Raw genomic sequence first — 16,726 nt, 5'->3', positions numbered from 1 at the left:
GAGAATAGTCACTGATAGTGAAAAAAAGGGGGTAGTCACTGGAAGAGAGGAGGAGAGCTTGGAATGAGGGGTGAGAACTCAGTGTTCGGTTTCTTTATCTGAGGATCTGGTTATATGTACATGGAAGTGTGTGTTGCTTATCTTAAGATATATATAATTTCCTGCATGTAGGCTGTGGTATAATACAGTTACAAAGAAAAATGAATCCCTAAAATAAATTAATGAGTTGCCTGGAGGTAAATATCCAGCAATTTCCAATAAACTAACAACATGACGCTTTTTCTAAGTCTAAAAAGCAGCTAAAGAATTGAAAAAGTAAAAAAATATCAGGAGATTTAGAATAGATCTTAATTTGCAAAGCACTATAACTAAAAATACAGAACACTTCTCAGACAATGGGCATGTCTCAGAGAGACCATTCCATCCTGTGGTCTTCTTTTTCAGAAAAAGAATACCAACATGAATCCTGGAAAAAAATTTGTTTGTCTCATTGTTTGTTACATTAGAATAATCTATCTTATCTATTCAGTCTGGTTTGGGACTAGCACTTCAAGTTTAGAGAAAGCACTTTTTGAAGTACAGCATTTGCCAGGTCTACTTAATAAGGACTTGAAATTCTGGGAAGCTTGTTTTACTCCTTAAGTAAATCTACAGTTCTGTATTAAGAAAATACAGACTTGTCAAAAAAGACCAGGTTCCAGTACAATCACTTCTAATCTGATTTTTAGCTATTTTGTCATGATAAAACTGCTGACTGATCATCAAAATCCATTTCTTCTTGACAGGTGGTAGATTTCATTTCCCAGCCTCCCTTGCAGTTAAGTGTGATCATGGATGGATTTCTGTCCAGACTCCTTTGTGCTCTTTTTGCCTTGTGGCTGTCTGGAATGAAGATGTCCCCAAGATCAACCTTGGAAACCATGTATTAAAGATGGCAAAGCCTCTACCAGCCTGGACTCTGAATGATTAGGTAGAGTAAGACAATAACTGATATTGTCGTCTGTTTGAGCCATTATGTATTTTGTTGCAATCATAAGACCACTCTAAATCATAGATACTGATAATACATTTTGGGGCTTCAAAATAAAATCAGTACATTATTGTTCTTATGTGTTGTAGAATGGAGTTCTCCGTCCTCTTTACCCTCTTTGTACTTCTACATCTTTATCCCTGATGGAGAGATGGAGGATATTTTAACAAAAAACACTGCATTAATGTTACAATAATATAAACTATGAGTTTTAGCACAAGAGAGTGTATCTTAGATTTACTCCATTCTTAACAAGGATAGGGTTAGAGCATGGGCTAGAGATAGAAAATTAAAAGGAGATGCTGTATGGAAATGAAAAGCTGCTAATAGAATAACAAAAGGATGCTTTGCAAGACTTTTCTGATTCTGGACTATTCATGCCCTGCCATGACTAAAAGAGAATTATCTCTGGTAATGGCCAATAACTAACTCCCCTTTCAGATATGGTGGGGAATAATGGCTGGATTCTCAATGGCGGTAAAACGGAAGAGCTACCTTATAAGCATACACAACAGCAAAGTTAATGACAAGGAACTTTACTTCTTCAGACAAAAGATATAAAACATTGGATTTTATGCTTTCTACTGCTTAATGTAAATACCAACTTTAAGATCCCTGAGCATGGGGACAGTGCCATAAGACCAGTTCATTATGTCCCATGACCTACTCAACAGTCAGATACCTTACCTTCACAATGCATTCTTTTGTACACAGCTGCAGCTAGTGCCACTGAACAGAAGCATAATTGTGGGCCCTTAGATGGCTGGGACCAGAAATCCTTCATTTTCATACCCCTGGCACCTAAGACAGCACTGACATGTAAGAAGTACCCCACAGGCTGTTCTGGAATGAGCAGATGATAAGCCAGTCAACACTTCAAATGTAACTTCTTCTAGTACAATACTTTCCAATCCAAATGTATTTGAAGACCAACCAATGTAAGTTGTTTTCAGTCAGAAAACTAGGAATGAGTCATCCGCAATGCCGAGGAGAGAGCCAATATCTCTATCACTAAGAAAAGAAGCAGAGGAAGAAGCAGGGGTGTAGCTCAACTATGTGCAATGGTTGGTAGACATTGAACTGGGGAAAAAAACAGAGGGAGGTAACATTGTGGCTGTCTATCTCTGCCTCCAAATCAGGAGAATTTTAACAATTAGAATACAGTTATTTCTTTTAATAACATGAGCTATTAGTTGACATTTGAAACATTATTTTTCATGCTTTAAAAATGAAGTGACTTTTATTATAAACTTTTCTTTTCAGACTCTACTTACACATACGTGGAATAGTGGAGAGTTGAAACATCTATCACTTAAACTAGCTCCAACTTTGGGTTTCATTTATCAAGCTATTTCAGATGAAAGGGGGATTGGGGACTGCCATTAATCAGAGAGCTACCTCATTCTCCTCTTTCATTTTTGTACCAGCTATAAATAGCCACCAAATCTGTCCTTTTGGTATTTTCTGCTGCTTTCAGAGTTTGATTTCCATACTGCTTAATAAAGCAGAATCATTTTGAATTAAAGATCAGAGAGGCTCCAGTTCAATTATTTTAGTCATGTGCTCCATAGGCTTTGTGCAAATTATTCTAGACCATTTGTCTAGGAACAAAGGAGATCTTGGTAGTGCTATTGAACAACTTGCTATTAATCTGAATTTAGCAAGGTTTTTCTTTTGGCATTAGACTCCTGGCTTATTTGTGTACAGGAAATATCATCTGATTTTCTGTTTGAAAATCCTTTTATTTTCCTCTTTGCCAAACTTGGACACTATATAAGAAAATCCATTTCTGCTAATAAGTTGGACATTTGGTTACATTGTTTTTCACATCTCATGTGCTAATTGTTTTTCAATCTCATCAAATTTAGCCCTGTCTAAACTTAATGTTATAAACTAAATCATATATTGCTGATTCTACTTCCAATATCTATGTTCCTTCCACTTCATTCAGTTTACATAAGCCCGTTGTTCACCCAAAAATATGTCCAGTTAAAACACAAGCTCTGCAGCCTCTACTGAAACTAGAAATGAGTATGCGGCATTATTCTTGTCAAGGAGATGTAAGCTGAGAGTTCCTATGAAGTGCTGGCTTCCCTGATGGAGACACACCCCTTTCTGCTTCCCCTACTCTGCTGGGAACAAGGACACAGTGCTGGAGGAGCAGTAATGACACCACATGTAGTCATGCAGTGACGAGCACAGGACAGGACAGTGGATGGTAGAGAAAAACACAAGGAAATTATGTGTTTGAAGAGATCATAGGATCAGTGTGGTAGCACCAGCCTGCTACCTCCAGACATTCTTTTGCATAAGACAAATACATCCTTAGATAGCTAACTGCTGCTGGTTTTCTGTTACTCACAGCTGAGTGCATTATTCCTAACTGATAAAAAAGACTATCTAATTGCTTTGCAGTAAAGACTTTCTAGTATACCTGCCACACCTTTAAATCAAGAGCATTTTAAAGGAGTTGGTGTCAGATTATAATAATTCGAGTACCTGACTTCTTCTTAATGTTACTACATTGGGGCACATTAATTTTGCTTTTATGAAGGAGCTAATGTTTCCTTCAGTCATTTATTTACCTATGAGGTATTTTTAAAGTAAATATACACAAATTACTTTTTTTAGAAATTTCAAAAAAGTAAAAATATTTGTAAGTCATCTAATTCAGTTCTTGATTCCTTTCCCACACTAATAATTCTCTTGATGTAAAATACATTATAATTGACTGCTGTTTCCAATTTTTTTGGTATCATTAATATACAATTACATGAGCAACACTGTGGTTACTAGATCCCCCCCACCATTATCAAGTCCTCACCACATACCCCATTACAGTCACTGTCCATCAGTGTACTAAGATGCTATAGAATCACTACTTGTGTTCTCTGTGCTATACTGCCCTCCCCGTGCCCCCTGTTACATTATGTGTGCTAATCATAATGCACCTTATTCCCCTTCTCCCTCCCTCCCTTCCCACCCACCCCTTCCAGTCCCTTCCCTTTGGCAACTGTTAGTCCATTCTTGGGTTCTGTGAGTCTGCTGCTGTTTTTTTTCCTTCAGTTTTTGCTTTGTTCCTATACTCCACACATGAGTGAAATCATTTGGTTCTTGTCTTTCTCCGCCTGGCTTATTTCACTGAGCATAATACCCTCTAGCTTCATCCATGTTGTTGCAAATGGTAGGATTTGTTTTCTTCTTATGGCTGAATAATATTCCATTTGTATATGTACCACATCTTCTTTATCCATTCATCTACTGATGGACACTTAGGTTGCTTCCATTTCTTGGCTATTGTAAATAGTGCTGCAATTAACACAGAGATGCATATGTCTTTTTGAATCTGGGAAACTGCATTCTTAGGGCAAATTCCTAGTAGTGGAATTCCTGGGTCAATGGTATTTCTATTTTTAGTTTTTTAAGGAACCTCCATACTGCTTTCCACAATGGTTGAACTAGTTTACATTCCCACCAGCAGTGTAGGAGGGTTCCCCTTTCTCCACATACTCACCAGCATTTGTTGTTCCTATTCTTTTCCATGTTGGTCATCCTAACTGGCATGAGGTGATATCTCATTGTGGTTTTCGTTTGCATTTCCCTGATAATTAGTGATGTGGAGCATCTTTTCATGTGCCTGTTGGCTATCTGAATTTCTTCTTTGGAGAAGTGTCTGTTCATATCCTCCACCCATTTTTTAATAGGGTTATTTGCTTTTTGGGTGTTGAGGCTGTTGCCATTGTATTTTATGCACACTGGTCGTCGTGCTAATATGCACAAAAGGTTTTATCTAGCATGAATGTTTTAAGTAATACCTATTTGTGGCCACTGCAAATTCTGACAGACTAAATGAAATTGCTGATATTTTCAAAATCTGTCTACATAGATCACTGCTATACAAACACCACTAATATAAGCTAATGCTTTCATATTTTACATTTCTTGATTCCAAAATAATAATTATGTATCATTAAATTATATCTGTGCATTCCCTATAATTCTCTGGTAACTCACTGTACAGTATGAACTTCAATAAAATGTACTCTGTTCTTTCTGTGTGTGGTTTTAATCTAAAGCTTAAAAATAAGCTCATGAGCTAACTCACCCTTCTCTGAAATTCTGTATTTAATTTATGTTACTATCCTTATTGAAAGCCATATTTTATGATATTATTGGCTGTTAAATTGCACAGTGTATTTCAAATGTCAGTAGAGAGGAAAAGGGTGAGGGAGAGGGAGAAAGGGAGGGGGAAAGAGATGGGGAGACAGGGAGACAAAAGAAACACAGAGGCAGAAGTTCCCCCCTACCAAAAGGGCTCTGTTTCTATAGGAAGTTTTCCAGATTAACTGAACAACTTAATTTACAAATTAATAAAACTCCACTATTAAGATCTGATTGAAAGGGGAAAACTGATGGAAAACTCCTGGCCTTTTGGATTTTAATCTCCAGATAGCATTTTCCATGGTCCCCCATTAAATGCTAAGAATGATCATTATTAGCTTTCACATTTAGGCAAAGCAGCTAGAAGCAAAATCCCACCTTTTGACTAAGGTAGTAAAAGAAGAATTGGTGGCAATTAAATAACAAAATTGGCTTACAAGGCTTTACTTCTAGTCTCTGTCAGATGGACACAAAATAAGAACCTATTGATGCCAACTAAAGGCTTCATCAGGCAGAATCATTCATTATGTAAATATGACCTATAAAGTCATCTCACAGCTGTAATGTGAATAATATAACCATGAATAATTGAGAATTGACAGCATTTAATATTTATTAAGTGCCTTTTACACAGATTTGACTCAAGGAAATCAATTCCATGAACCCAGTGATGGTATCCACATGATTTATTTAGCTTCTAAATACCATGCGGTATGTTCTCTGTAAGAGAGTTGGAAATTACACAGCAGAGATTTCAGTATGAGATATTGCCCTTATTCTCATGTTGCATGTTCCTTAGAGGGAGAAATAATAGTTCTTTATAGAATGAAAAGGCCAACCTCAGGTTAGATATATGTAACAAGAGTTTGAGGTAATATTTGGGTAAGGCCTTAAGGGCTGGATTTTGATAGGTAGTGATATCAACCACAGGAAAAGCAAAATCAAAGAACAATTGTAATTCAGCAAGTAATACTGTTGTGCTTGAACAGAGGCAAAAATGAAAGAAAATCCTGGACAGGTAGGATAGAACCAGGATTTTAAAGGAACTCACTGAGTTCAGATTCTTCTGAGAAGACAGTGAATCTTATCAGATGAGAAAGAGATAAATTGGTGAGATGAAGGATAATCAATTTCAGTGCCTCCCCAACCCAATAAGGATTTCAGGAATTAGGTCCTATGAAGAGGGAAGACAGGAAAATTTTAGGATTAAATTTACTCTGCGTCTCTTTGCGACTGCATGGATTAGGATGTTATCTGCTATGTTGAAACAAAACTGAAATCTTACTTAAACTCAGGTAATCTGCTAAATGTGTGATTATAACTACCCCTTTACCAGTGGCCAAAAAATTCAAATGTCAAATTACTTACCCTTAGCTATCAATTTTGCCTTTGTAAAAGGCACCATTATCACCATTCCTTCCTTCCTTTCTCTTTCTTCCCTCCCTATTCAGTCTTTAATTTCATAATCATTTAATATTTATGAGTGATTACTGAACACTTAAAGAAGAAAGTACCAATTTAACGGTTTTTAAGTGAAAAAATAATGGTTTTTAATGAAGCTATTATTGGGAACCACTTCTTGACTATTACTGGAAGAATAATAAGTTTTGAGCCAAAAGATTAAGGATTAAATCTGTATTAATCTAAGTAGGGAAATTTTACAGATTTCCATAGCCAGAGCCTAGGGACTTGTAAACTTTCACCTAGTGAAATATGCTCTAACCATGGTTCATAATTAAAGAAAAGAAGTAGGGTAAAATATAATATACTGTGTTCACAGCAACAGACTCAATGGAATAGATTCCATATCTGATTTGGGGCTTTTCAAATATGTACAGAAAATTACATACAAGTTGTGAATTATAAAACTGTTCTACCTTGTTATATCTATTTGTTCTAAGAATTTACAACAGAATTCAATTCCTTCAAGTTAACAGTACAAGTACTTCCTGATTGAGACAGGTTCAATAAGGAAAAGAAGTGGATCTGTGGCATCTTCCTGCACTGATAGACAGTGACTGCATTGGGGTATGGGTGGGGACTTGATAATATGGGTAAATGTAGTAACCACATTGTTTTTTCATGTGAAACCTTCATAAGAGTGTATATCAATAATACCTTAATTAAAAATAATAATAATAAAAAAAGAAGATGTTTGCATTTGCCTGTTGTGGTCTCCTTGTAGCTCTGGGACATGAGAATGTACAAAATGATTAAATACTTCATGAACAAAGTAAAGTTTATTTTTTAAAAATTAGATCTTTTCAAGAGAGAGATAAGAGAACTCTCTCAAAAAGGAGGTAAATACCATTGAGCTAATTCCATGTATTAACTCACTGCCATTCCATGGGGTATACCATAGATTCACTTCCTCCCCTCTCTCCTTGCTTCCAGGTCCTCCTTGCCCTTTCTCTCTCCTTTCTTCTTTCACCTCCTCCTCCCCACTTCACTGCTCTTCCTCTCTTTCTTTGTTTAGAGGAAAGTTATAGCTAAAAGCCCAAGAAAACAAGTTTGGACATAAACTGAGGAAGAAATGAAGAAAACTCTGCAGTTGACCCAGAAATTAACCCGCAGTAGCCCAGTCATGTCCAACAACTTGTGGGGTTCCCATCTGCAATGTCTGTAATTGCATCTCAAGCTGCCTTTACAGATTCCCAGGGAGAGCAGCCCCACGGTGTGCCCCACAGCCATGCCTATGGATGAAATCCTTAATACCAACTGCATATGTTCAAAGGCATGCTGCTCATAAAATCTCTTAAACCCCATGAATCCTATATTGAGGTTTTTGAGCTCATTCTACTCAGATAAACCTCATATTTACCCATTACCCATGTAATATTTATTTAAAAGTGATTCCTTTTAACCAGCCCTGTCTCCTGAAAAGTTGTGTGAAAGAAGTTATTCATTTGAATGTCAATGGAACAGGTGAGTACAGAATCCCATCTATGCATCACAGAGTAACACTGCAACTATAAACATAAATTTCAAGCTGTGATTCTGGGCCCATAAACAGACTAAGAGATTAGACATGAGATGCATGTACATGAATGATCACTAATGTCAGGGAAGATAATTAGAGGAAATATTTTGTTTCCTATTAATTGCAGTCAGGCCATCTGTACCCCACAGTTTGGGTTCTAAATTATGTAGTTAATGTCTTGAAATATTGTCAAACAAAGTCTAACATAAAACACTAGAGAAGGATCCTTCTGTCTCTATTACTTAAGTCAGTGGCAATAGGATTCTTCAAATTACACCATATATTAAACAGGCTTTACAAAACAAAGAATACTACTTTTATAAACAATACTGAGATAACATAATGTGTTATTAACCTAAGTATATTTCGGGTGGAATACACTTAATTTTTCTAAATATAAAAAGCAAACATACTATAGAGTATCTGTCATAGAAACAAAATTTCTTTACACTAAAATTTTAAAAGCTAAAATATAAAGCAAAATACCTGGAAAACAGTTGTTTTAAACAAAACAAACAAAGACTAGGATCAACAAATGCTGGCAAGGATGCGGAGAAACGGGGACCCTCCTACACTGCTGGTGGGAATGTAAAGTAGTTCAACCATTGTGGAAGGCAGAATGGAGGTTTCTCAAAAAACTAAAATCAGAAATACCATTTGACCCAGCAATTCCACTCCTAGGAATTTACCCAAAGAAAAAACTCAGAATCAAAAAGACATATGCACCCCTATGTTTATCGCAGCACTATTTACAATAGCCAAGAAATGGAAGCAACCTAAGTGTCCATCAGTAGATGAATGAATAAAGCAGATGTGGTACATATACTCAATGGAATACTATTCAGTCATAAGAAAGAAACAAGTCCTACCATTTGCGACAACATGGATGGAGATAGAGGGTATTATGCTCAGTGAAGTAAGTCAGGCAGAGAAAGACAAATACCAAATGACTTCCCTCATTCATGGAGTATAACAATGAAGCAAAAATGAAAGAACATAATAGCAGCAGCCTCACAGACTCCAAGAAGGGACTAGTGGTTACCAAAGGGGAGGGGATGGGGAGGGAGGGAGAAGGGGATTGTGGGGTATCATGATTGGCACACATGGTGTGTGTGTGCGGTCATGGGGAAGGCAGTTTAGCTCAGAGAAGACAAATAGGGACTCTGTGGCATCTTACTACACTGATGGACAGTGAATGCAATGGGGTATGGAGGGGGACTTGATAATAAGGGTGAATGTAATAACCACATTGTTTTTCTAGTGAAACCTTCATAAGGGTGTATATCAATGATACGTTAATAAAGAAAAACAAGAAAGAAAGGAAGAAAGAAAGAAAGAGATGTTCAACAGCAGCATTATCTATACCAGCAAGAATTTGGACGTATTCCAAATGTCCAACATTTAGAGACTAATCATTTCAAAAGTAGGATTCTCTTTCTTTTATTTAAAAAAATTTTTTTTCTTTTTCACTTCAGGAAATTAATAACTGTACCATTTTTCCTGGCTATATTTTATATTTTTTACCAATACATTTGACTATGACAGGGAAATAATATCATGCCATATTTTTCTCCCTTATTCATGTGGAATAGAATCCATTCTTATTCAAAATTTATCATTCTTATATTGTATTTTCCTATACGCTGCTAATCTGACAACAAAATACAGTATATGACAAATGTTTTGAATAAACATGTTAGTATTTGTCCCATGTACAGTTCACTGTATCTATATAAAGTTGAGATATTTATTTAAAATATCTTGGTTGAAACCTACATATATTTTATTTGATATATTTAGATGTCTAAGGCAATATATGTCATAGCAATATATATCTCTTATTGAATGAATTTTAAAGTACTCTATTAAAAGAGTAACAGTAAGGGATCTTTAATGTATAATATGAACTAATAGAAAAGTATGGCTATGCATATTTTCTGTATAAAATAAATGCGTTTTCTGTGTTGTACATCTGAAACTAATGTAATACTGTGTGTCAACTACCCTTCAATAAAAAATAATTATCTACCAAAAAAATAAATAAATAAATAAATGTGTTTTGAGAAATGCAGTTCTGTCTAATTCTGCATTCGCAAAACTTGGAGACAAGAGAACAGTAATATTTGGTTCCATATAGTAAGTTAATATGCACATCTACTCTCTATTCACATATACACACATTAATTTATACTCATTATAAAAACAGCCAAGCCAAGATAGTAAGTTGAACATTGTATCAACAGCAGATATTTTATACACACACACACAATTTTAACTTCATATATTTGAAAATACATAAAGCTGGGTTTATTTTTAGTCTTTATCTCGATATTTGAAATTTTATAAATAAGATTAATAATAACCTTTGCCATATTGTGAAAATTTATTAAATTTAATGAAATATTATCATTACCAATTTCTTAGATTAACAAAGTTGTTTTTCACAGTACTGTGACCTATTAGAGTGCTAAGGAATTGTGTAAGTCAACTTTTCCATTATTCAGAAGTTGACAATAATAAGTCAGGTAACTTGCCCATGTCAGACATTTAAAAATATTTTTCATTTCAGAGCTAGTTCTTCTTCGCAGACTTTTTGCAATCTAAAATATTTAATACAGAAGTATTACTTCGTTACCAGAAAAATATCTGTTAACAAAAAATTTTTTAAATAGTATGTGCATAATATAATGAAAAATGAATATATTATATATTAGGTTGTGGTTTACGCAACAGTTAGAAATTACTAACAATTTAACATTGTACACTCTAAATTTTTTACTAACTGTATTTGTGTGAAAACATTAATTATAGCACTACTTTGAAATTCAGTCCAATGACATATTCTTTATTATTTTCCACTTCAATGACTTAGATAGCATAACATAAAATTTAAGCTTTCAAAGTAGTCCTCTTGGAGGAGAGGGTGTTGGGAGGAATCTGCTTTTGAAAATGTTATTTTGTGACTTCTTGCACTTTCTAGTTTCTGACATTTTACAAAATGTCTTTAGGCATGTATTTAAGTTCCTTGCTTTGATTATAGTAGTGTAGTAAGTGAATATTGGACAGATATTCCCTACTTCTTTATCTTTTACCCTTTTCAATCTTCATCAAAATAGTGTAACTTTACACAAAGATTAAACTAAATATCTTTTAATTATTTGCAGAGTGATTAAAAGCAAAAGGGCTTTTTTTAACCAACTAGAAAATAAAAGTGAATTCTAATATATTTTTTTATTGAGGAAAGCTTTTCTATGAATAAAATTAGATAAAGGATTCCAAAAGGAAAATAATTACTCTGGCTTTACTTTAAAAAAAAAAAAAACTCTTTACATCAAAAATCAGTATAAATAATTAGATGGCAAATAACTGTGAAATTTTTCTTGCAAAACACATGGTAGAGAAAGGAACAGTTAATGTCCCAATACAAACAAATGTCACAGGTAAAAAATAGAAATAAATGTCATAAATAAAAAAGTCCCAATACAAATAACATTAAAATGCAATTCGTAAAAGAAACAAAAAATTCCTTTGCACACATGAATTCTGTAATCTCAACATTAACCAATTGAAACGCACTAGATATTATTCTGCAACATACTAATTTGGCAAATCAACTATAAAATATTCAATACATGGAATGGAGGAATATGACACTGTAACATACTACTGACACATTAATATAGTTTCTGAAAAGCAGTACACAATGTCACTTAAAATCTTCTTTACACTGCACATATCTGAGAATCCATCCTAATCTTAAAGTAACAATTGTAGACTGATTTTTAAAGATGTCTGCTTTAGGACCATGAAAACAGTTAAATGTCCAATATTATTAAAAAGGGTTGAATAAAGGGTAAGAATATAATATGTTACGGAAGTTTATGGAATAACATAGGAAAATAGGGAATGACTGAAAAATATTCTGAATTCTAATCTGAATCCTGATTTACTATTTTAAAATGTTAATTTAATCAAGCCAAAAAGTCTCATTAAAGGTTTAGCCAAAAGTGTGAATCTTAATGACTCTGGCCATATACAACTGCATTATAAATATTTCTTTGTATACCCTCAAGAACAAGAATTAGTGGACTGCTAGAGAAATACTCTACATGAGTTATTTATAAAAGTATGAAATATTGTATTACTGTTGGTATTCTGAATCAGAATAATGAATTAATCCATAAATCGTTTAATGACGTAATGTCTGTTGCCCATTTTTTTAAAGTACAGAAAATTATTAGCAGTCTGGGCCTTCCAGATGTATAAACTTCTATCATTATTCTCTGTTTCCTAAAGCCCACATATTTAAACCATTTTCAAAAATGACCAAATAAGCTACTCCTATGTATTTACTGGAATAGACATCCATTTCTTTTTCCTCCTGGTATTTTTATTCCGATTTGAAAGTTGGGGAAGAGATGAAGGATCACTTCACAGACATTATCTTCAGTATATTTTGCAACAATAGGCAATTCTAATGAACTTTTAAATCCTTGACCCATATATGACTTGTACAGAAACAGTAAATTGGAGGCACAGTTATGTGGAATTGAGTTGTAAGAGGTTTTCCTTTCTTTACTATTACTCACTTCTTTGAATGAAAACTTCACATGAGGCAGACATACCCAGATGAAAACAGAAATAAATATAATAGTGGAATTAAATTTGGGATTTCCTTTCCTTCAAGTTTGAGGGGAATATGTCATCAGTAGCTAAGAACTAAGCAACTATTGCTGCTTCAGCAACCTATGGAATTATTCAGGTAAAGATGAATGAGCACAGCATTTTGCACTGGAAAGGACTTTAAAAACCAACTACCCAATCCCCTACTTTTAAATTTGAGGTAATTGCACCAATGAGAATTTAAGCAGTTTGCCTGAGATCATTCGACTAGCTAGTGGCAGAAGAGGAACAAAAACCAAGGGATCTCTAGAGTGATAGAGAATTGCTCTGCTCATTCACTTCTACATAATCACTTCTTGCATTCAAAGCACCTAGGGTAAGACAAAATTGGGAATGCAACATTGCACTCCAGATCCAGAGTCAGAACAGGAGACAAATAAAACAGGAATTATGGAAAACAATAAAGTGGCCACTGAGTAGAAATACTGAATAAATGACAAGTTCTCTCCATTTTCCTTCCATCTGCATCCCTAAATGCTCTGGGTCAGACTAGAAAGAACACTGGACTGCACTAAACATTCTGTGTTCTAGGTCTCACACGGTCTTCATAGGTGTCCTTGGGCACTTTCCTGTACCACTCTGGACCTCAGTTTCATCATCTAGTCAGGATGGTCTCTCCCAGGGCCCTTTCTCTCCACGTGGCTAAGTAGCTGACATTACCTCTTTCCTTTATTTCTTGCCTTTTCTCTTCCCCTTTGCCCAGGCAATATGCTCACCTTAAAGAAATTCCCAGTTACTATTTAAAAGCATAAAAATTTCAATGGCTTTGCCTAACAATAAGGATTCTTAATAACTATAATTGTACTGTGAACATTTTTGTGTTTCCGAGTAACACAGTTCACTGAAGGAGAACAACCAGCTATGGCTATGAAGTTATCTTAAGAAATTTCTGTTGGATATTAGTTTAAAATTTTATATATATATTTTTTCCTCAGAACTTGATTTCCTCCTTTCAAGTCATAGGAGAGAAGGAACTTTTAATTTAAATATGGAAGCATCATATAAAAGTGACTAATTACATTCCCTAAAGAACCATCTTTACACATCCAGGTTCCTTCCTGTCAGGCAACCTGAAATTACATTCACATAGTTAATAAAATCTCCACAGTTGGTGAAATAAAGAGGAGAGTAGGAAAAGAAAAAGCTGGCTAGGGAAAATACTTCTTACAGTGTGTCATCTAAGCTTAATAGTTTATAGTAACCTTTTGGGTTTTCATGCTTCAAAAGAATTCATAATCTTAATAGGTTTTTACCCAACATAGGGATTACGGAGTCCATCCAGCCCTGCTGCCTTGGAAGCGCATACTGTGTGGGAATGGACTGACGGAAAGAGTGTGTGTTGCACCAGCAGAATCTTCTCTCACCATAATCATTGTTGTTACTGATAACAATTATTGCCATTGTCTTTTTAGCATGTAATATTGCATGAAGTACAGATCCTACAAAGTACTGTGCTTAGTTGCTTAAACAGTCTTTTCAAACTGTTCATATGTGTCATTTATGCCCATTTAGCAAGTTAGAAAACCAATTTTCAGAAGACTTAGGAGATGTATTCAGTCTTTACAGCCAATCTAGAGTAGTGCCAGGCCTTGACCAACCCAATTCCAGAACTCTGTAAGATGGTATGTGTCACTTCATGTGGGCACAAGGGTTTACATGTCCCTCTCAGGTGTGAGGCTGGCAGGGGTCCTAAATCAGGCCCAAAGTTGGGCAAATGTTCTGAAAGGGACATCTTTTCTCCTCATGCAGAAACTTTGTCATCATCTTACATTTGAAAGACGAATCATTCTATAATGTAGAAGTCATTTTTTTTTTCCACACTGGCCTCCTATGTCACTGAACATATTTCTCTTTTGTTTACTCCTCAAAAAAGGAATGTTATTGGGAAATGCAATTACTATTTATTTTGTAAGGAAATAGGGCTCAATAAAGGGATGGATAAAGTATTTTAAGCTTGTCTTCCAAATGTTTAAGCTATATTAATAGCTAAAGTTTAGCATTTGGAATAGTACAAACAAAATCTAACAAGGTATCACTGCACTGTGTACAACCTTACTACAGTTAGAGTAGCAGGTGTGGTAAGTGTGTCACTCACTAAGGAAGCCCACTTACCATGTTCAAACCTTACAAGTTAGTATGTCATTAGTGATTATTTTATAAATTGGGGTTGGGAGAGCTGGCCAAAAAGGCTGATGGTCCCTTTTGTTATTCCTCATATCAAAACAAATCGCACATGCATCAAAAATTAAGTGGAAAAAGAGAAAACTTTAAAAGGTAAAGATTAAAGAAGCGAGGTGAAAAAAATAATGATTTTAAATAGAGTCATAATCCTTAAACATGACATAAGAGTAGTATATGAAAGGAACTTTGCTAAACCTTGTTTTATCTGACAAAAATCAGATAACCTAATTAAAAATTGGGCAAATGACTTGAATAGACATTTCTTCAGATATATGAACATCCAATAAGCATATGGAAAGATACTCACACTGTTAATTATAGAGAAATGCAATAAAATATAAGGAGATACATAATATGACATCCATTAAGGTGGTTACTATAAAAAAAGGAAAGAAATACTAATGAGAATATGAATGAAATGGAACCCTTGTGTACTGTTGGTAGGATCATAAAATGGTATAGTCACTATGGAAAAAGGATGCAGATTCTTCAAATAATTAAAAACCCCAATATGATCCAGCAATCCCACTTCTGGGTATATATTCAAAAGAACTGTAATCAGAGTCTAGAAGAGGTATTAGTACACCCACATTCAGAGCAACACTATTCACAATAGCCAACAGATGGGAGCAACCCAATATACATCAGTGGTTGAATAAACAAAATGTGATATATACATGCAATAAAATACTATTCAGCCTTAAAAAGGAAGAAAATCCTTCCTTGATGCATTATAGGTAAGCTTTGAAGATATCACACTAACTGGAATAAGCCAGTAACAAAAAGACAAATAAGGTATGATTCTACTTACATGAGATGGTAATCAAAGTGACAGAAATATAATAGTAGCTGCCAGAGGCTGAGAGGAGGAGAGGGTAACTGTTATTTAACAGGTATAGAGTTTCAGTTTTGCAAGATGAAAAAAGTTCTGGAGAACCATCCCACAGCAATGTGAATTTATTTAACACTATTTAACTGTACACTTAAAAATGGTCAAGATGCATTTGCAACAACATGGATGGAGCTGGAGGACATTATGCTCAGCGAAATAAGCCAGGCAGAGAAAGACAAATGCCAAATGATTTCCCTCATTTGTGGAGTATAACAATGAGGCAAAACTGAAGGAACAAAATGGCAGCAGACTCAGAGACTCCAAGAATGAACTAGTGGTTACCAAAGGGGAGGGGTGTGGGAGGGCGGGTGGGGAGGGAGGGAGAAGGGGATTGAGGGGTATGATGTTTAGTACACATGGTGTGGGGGATCACGAGGAGAACAGTGTATCACAGAGAAGGGACATAGTGGATCTCTGGCATCTTGCTGCACTGATGGACAGTGACTGCACTGAGGTATGGGTGGGGACTTGATAATATGGGTAAATGTAGTAACCACATTGTTTTTTCATGTGAAACCTTCATAAGAGTGTACATCAATAATACCTTAATAAAAAATTTAAAAAATAAAATAAAATAAATGTAAATGGTCAAGATGGTAAACTTCATGCTATGTGATTTTTACCATGATAAAAAATTTAGAATATTCATTTATGACTTATAAAAGCTATAAACAAAATGAAAAAGGAAAAACCAGAAGGACATGTTAACTTCCTAAATATATTCAAAGTTATTATAAATCATTACCAAATGGTTAGTATCCTAATTTTTTTAAATGCCAAATATATTAACAAGCAGTGA

General features: G+C 34.8%; 1 protein-coding gene across 12 annotated transcripts in view; it reads right to left on the bottom strand.

The window, feature by feature from the left end:
• Positions 1-16,726, bottom strand: part of PDE4D (phosphodiesterase 4D) — a 729,058-nt gene that overhangs the window by 692,461 nt on the left and 19,871 nt on the right. The gene's annotated exons all lie outside the window — the stretch shown is intronic.

Source organism: Manis pentadactyla, chromosome 2 (genome assembly GCF_030020395.1).
Source record: "Manis pentadactyla isolate mManPen7 chromosome 2, mManPen7.hap1, whole genome shotgun sequence".
In the NCBI taxonomy this organism is placed as follows: domain Eukaryota; kingdom Metazoa; phylum Chordata; class Mammalia; order Pholidota; family Manidae; genus Manis; species Manis pentadactyla.
The sequence above is the reverse complement of the archived record's forward strand: the minus strand, read 5'-3'. Positions and strand labels throughout refer to the sequence as shown.